The sequence below is a fragment of the Lolium perenne genome, chromosome 4 (genome assembly GCF_019359855.2).
Source record: "Lolium perenne isolate Kyuss_39 chromosome 4, Kyuss_2.0, whole genome shotgun sequence".
In the NCBI taxonomy this organism is placed as follows: domain Eukaryota; kingdom Viridiplantae; phylum Streptophyta; class Magnoliopsida; order Poales; family Poaceae; genus Lolium; species Lolium perenne.
Genome location: NC_067247.2, coordinates 177,580,830 through 177,586,886, shown reverse-complemented (window position 1 = coordinate 177,586,886; position 6,057 = coordinate 177,580,830).

The following is a 6,057-nucleotide window of genomic DNA, read 5'->3' as shown; positions in this document are numbered from 1 at the left end:
GGTAACATAGGTAAGAACCCTTTCTTACTTTCGTCCATTCTAAACTTCTTTAGAATCTTGTCCAGATATGTACTCTGTGATAGCCCTATTAGACGCCTTGATCTATCTCTATAAATCTTGATGCCTAATATATACGATGCTTCACCAAGGTCTTTCATTGAAAAACTATTATTCAAATAACCCTTAACACCGCTTAATAGTTCTATATCATTCCCGATCAATAATATGTCATCTACATATAATATCGGGAATGCTACAGAGCTCCCACTCACTTTCTTGTAAATACAGGCCTCTCCATGACACTGTATAAACCCGAAGTCTTTGATCACCTTATCAAAGCGTCGGTTCCAACTTCTCGATGCTTGCTTCAGTCCATAGATTGAACGCTGAAGTTTGCATACTTTGTCGCATTTTTAGGATCGACAAAACCTTTGGGTTGTACCATATACAACTCTTCCTCAATGTCTCCATTAAGGAACGCCGTTTTGACATCCATCTGCCAAATCTCATAATCGAAAAATGCAGCTATTGCTAACAAAATCCTCACAGATTTCAGCTTCGCTACAGGTGAGAAAGTCTCATCGTAGTCAACTCCTTGAATTTGTCGGAAACCCTTTGCGACAAGTCGAGCTTTATAGACAGTAATATTACCATCAAAGATCCTGTTTTTCTCTTGAAGATCCATTTATTTTCGACAGCCTTTCGGCTATCAGGTAAGTCTACCAAAGTCCATACTTTGTTATCATACATGGATCCCATTTCGGATTTCATGGCTTCTTGCCATTTGTTGGAATCTGGGCTCATCATCGCTTCTTCATACGTCGCAGGGTCCTCATCATTGTTATCCACAATCATGACATTTAGACAAGGATCATACCAATCAGGAGTGGCACGTTCCCTTGTCGATCTGCGAGGTTTTTCCTCGTTCGAAGTTTCATGATCATTATCATTAGCTTCCTCTGTTGCCGGTGTAGGCGGTACAGGTACAACTTCCGTATCGCGCTACTCTGATCAACGAGTATAGATTCATCAATCTCATCGAAGTTCTACTTTTCTTCCAGTCACTTCTTTAGTGAGAAATTCTTTCTCAAGAAAGGTTCCGTTCTTAGCAACAAAGATTTTGCCTTCGGATCTGTGATAGAAAGTGTATCCTATAGTTTCCTTAGGATAACCTATGAAGACGCATTTCTCCGCTTTGGGTTCTAGCTTGTCCGGTTGTAACTTCTTTACATAGGCTTCGCAACCCCAAACTTTCAGGAACGACAGCTTAGGTTTCTTATTAAACCATAATTCATACGGTGTCGTTTCTACGGATTTTGATGGTGCTCTATTTAAAGTGAATGCGGCTGTCTCTAATGCATAACTCCAAAATGATAACGGCAAATCAGTAAGAGACATCATACTACGAACCATATCTAAGAGAGTTCGATTACGACGTTCGGACACACCGTTTCGTTGAGGTGTTCCCGGCGGTGTCAATTGTGAAAGTATTCCGCATTTCTTTAAATGCATGCCAAACTCATAACTCAGATATTCACCTCCACGATCAGATCGTAGAAATTTGATCTTCTTGTTACGTTGATTTTCTACTTCACTTTGAAATTCCTTAAACTTCTCGAAAGTTTCGGATTTATGTTTCATGAAATAGATATACCCATATCTACTCAGATCATCTGTGAAGGTTAGAACATAACGATAACCACCGCGCGATGCTACGCTCATTGGTCCACATACATCGGTATGTATGATTTCCAATAAGTCAATAGCTCGCTCCATCATACCAGAATGGAGTCTTAGTCATTTTTCCCATTAGACATGCTTCGCATCTATCAAGTGACTCAAAGTCAAGTGATTCAAGTAATCCATCAGTATGGAGTTTCTTCATGCGTTTCACTCCAATATGACCAAGACGACAGTGCCACATATAAGTAGAATTATCATTTAGTTTAATTCGCTTAGCATCAATGTTATGTATATGTGTATCACTACTATCGAGATCTAACAGAAATAAGCCATTCTTTTGTGGTGCTCGACCATAAAAGATATTATTCATAAAAATAGAACAACCATTATTCTCGGACTTGAATGAATAACCGTCTTGCATTAAACAAGATCCAGATATAATGTTCATGCTCAACGCAGTACATAATAACAATTATTTAGGCTTAAAACTAATCCCGAAGGTAGATGTAGAGGAAGTGTCCCGATCGCGATCACATTGACCTTGGATCCGTTTCCAACGCGCATCGTCACTTCATCTTTCAGCAGCTTGTCGTTTATTCTTTAGTTCCTGTTTCGAGTTACAAATATGAGCAACCGAACCAGTATCAAATACCCGTGTACTAGAACGAGAACTAGTGAGATAAACATCTATAACATGTATATCAGTATATACCTTCTTTCTTCTTCTTGACAAGGCCGCTCTTTAGATCAGCCGGATACTTGGAGCAATTACGCTTCCAAAGTTGTCCCTTCTCCTTGCGGTAATAGCACTCAAGATCGTGCTTAGGGCCGTTCTTAGGTTTCATAGGAGGCGTGGCAGCTTTCTTTCCACCCTTCTTGAATTTTCCCTTAGACTTGCCCTGTTTCTTGAAACTGGTGGTCTTGTTGACCATCAACACTTGGTGCTCTTTCTTGATCTCAATCTCAGCAGCTTTTAGCATGCCAAAGAGTTCAGTAACTCCTTGTTCATGTTCGCATATTGTAGTTCATCACAAAGTTCTTGTAACTTGGTGGCAGTGATTGAAGGACACGATTAATCCCTCTGTTAGGAATCACTATTCCCAAGTCACCGAGTTTCTTCGCATGCCCGGTCATGGCGAGCATGTGCTCACTAACGGAGCTGCCTTCTTCCATCATACACCGAAGAAATGTTTCGATGCTTCATAGCATTCCATCGCCGCATGAGTCTCGAATATAGCTTTCAGCTCATTCATCAACTCATGAGGATCATGGTGCTCAAAACGTTTTTGAAGATCGGATTCCAGACTGCACAGATGGCACACCGAACTTGAGAGTACCGAGTTTTCCGAGTTGCGTAAACAGCTTTTACTTCATCGGATTCATCTTCTGCAGGAGGGTCACCTAGCGGTGCATCAAGCACAAATTGCAGATTTCCGCCGAGAGGAAGATCCTCACATGACGGAACCAATCGGTGAAGTTGCTACCGTTGCTCTTAAGTTTCTCTTTCTCTAGGAACCGATTAAAATTGATTGAGGACGCCATCTCTACAACATATATTTGCAATAGTTTAGACTAAGTTTATGACAAATTGAGTTCAAATTTTAATTCAACATAATTAAAACCCTAGGTGAACTCCCACTCAAAACAATATCCCTCGCATTGTCTTAGTGATCACACGAACCAAATCCACCGCACCTAAACCCGATCATCACGAGAAAAGGTGTGATTTCAATGGCGAACACTCATAGTGTTCATCATATCAACCATATGATTCATGCTCTACCTTTCGGTATCACGTGTTCCGAGACCATGTCTGTACATGCTAGGCTCGTCAAGGCCACCTTAGTATCCGCATGTGCAAAAACGTCTTGCACCCGTTGTATGTACTTATCGAATCTATCACACCCGATCATCACGAGATGCTTCGAAACGATAAGACTTAATAACGGTGCTACTAAGGATGAACACTTTATTATCTTGAGATTTTAGTGAGGGATCATCTTATAATGCTACCGTCGCGATCTAAGCAAAATAAGATGCATAAAAAGGATTAACATCACATGCGGTTCATATGTGATATGATATGGCCCTTTTGTTCTTGTGCCTTTGATCTTCATCTCCAAAGCACGGATATGATCTCCATCATCTTCGGGCATGATCTCCATCATCGTCACGTAGCACCAAGGTCAATGGCACCGTCTTCATGTTTGTCCTCCATGTAGCAACTATTACAACTACTTTGAAATACTACTCAACATGAAATTTAAAGACAACCATAAGGCTCTCACCGGTTGCCACAATACAATAATGATCATCTCATACATATTCATCATCATATCATGGCCATATCACATCACCAAACCCTGCAAAAACAAGTTAGACGTCTCTAATTTGGTTTGCATATTTTACGTGGTTTAGGGTTTTCGAGAGAGATCTAATCTACCTACGAACATGAACCACAACGTTGATACTAATGTTTTCAATAGAAGAGTAAATTGAATCTTTACTATAGTAGGAGAGACAGACACCCGCAAAGCCTCTTATGCAATACAAGTTGCATGTCGAACGAGGAACAAGTCTCATGAACGCGGTCATGTAAAGTTAGTCCGAGCCGCTTCATCCCACTATGCCATAAAGATGCAAAGTACTCAAACTAAAGATAACAAGAGCATCAACGCCCACAAACCATTGTGTTCTACTCGTGCAACCATCTATGCATAGACACGGCTCTGATACCACTGTAGGATAACGTTGCATAGAAAACAAAAATTTTCCTACCGCGAACACGCAATCCAAGCCAAGATGCAATCTAGAAGACGGTAGCAATGAGGGGGTATCGAGTCTCACCCTTGAAGAGATTCCAAAGCCTACAAGATGAGGCTCTTGTTGCTGCGGTAGACGATCACTTGCCGCTTGCAAAAGCGCGTAGAAGATCTTGATCACGATCGGTTCCGGCGCCACGAACGGGCAGCACCTCCGTACTCGGTCACACGTTCGGTTGTTGATGAAGACGACGTCCACCTCCCCGTTCCAGCGGGCAGCGGAAGTAGTAGCTCCTCTTGAATCCGACAGCACGATGGCGTGGTGTCGGTGGCGGTGTAGAAGTCCGGCGGAGCTTCGCTAAGCAAACCGGACAATATGAAGTGGAGGAGCAAAGCTAGGGTTTTGGGAGGGGGTGGCCGGCCACTCAAGGGGGGCGGCCAAGCTATGGTCTTGGGGTGGCCGGCCCCCTCCCTTGGCCCCTCATTATATAGGTGGATCCCAAGTGTTGGTGTCCAAGTCTTCGAATAAGACCCGAAACCAAAACCTTCCATAGGAGGGGGCAAACCTAGCCCAACTAGGACTCCCACCCAAAGGTGGGATTCCCACCTCCCATGTGGGGGTGGCTGCCCCCTATGGTGGAGTCCACTTGGGACTCCACCCCCACTAGGGCTGGCCGGCCATGGAGGTGGAGTCCCTTGTGGACTCCACCTTCCTTGGTGGTTTCTTCCGGACTTTTCTAGAACCTTCTAGAACCTTCCATAGAACCTTCCGCGACATTTTATTTCACATAAAATGACATCCTATATATGAATCTTATTCTCCCACCATTCCGAACTCCTCGTGATGTCCGGGATCTCATCCGGGACTCCGAACAAATATTCGAACTTCATTCCATAATTCAAGAACTACCATTTCAACATCCAACTTTAAGTGTGTCACCCTACGGTTCGAGAACTATGCGGACATGGTTGAGTACTCACTCCGACCAATAACCAATAGCGGGATCTGGAGATCCATAATGGCTCCCACATATTCAACGATGACTTTAGTGATCGAATGAACCATACACATATATTACCAATTCCCTTTGTCTCGCGATATTTTACTTGTCCGAGGTTTGATCTTCGGTATCACTCTATACCTTGTTCAACCTCGTCTCCTGACAAGTACTCTTTACTCGTACCGTGGTATGTGGTCTCTTATGAACTCATTCATATGCTTGCAAGACATTAGACGACATTCCACCGAGAGGGCCCAGAGTATATCTATCCGTCATCGGGATGGACAAATCCCACTGTTGATCCATATGCCTCAACTCATACTTTCCGGATACTTAATCCCACCTTTATAGCCACCCATTTACGCAGTGGTGTTTGGTGTAATCAAAGTACCTTTCCGGTATAAGTGATTTACATGATCTCATGGTCATAAGGACTAGGTAACTATGTATCGAAAGCTTATAGCAAATAACTTAATGACGAGATCTTATGCTACGCTTAATTGGGTGTGTCCATTACATCATTCACACAATGACATAACCTTGTTATTAATAACATCCAATGTTCATGATTATGAAACTAATCATCCATTAATCAACAAGCTAGTTTAAGA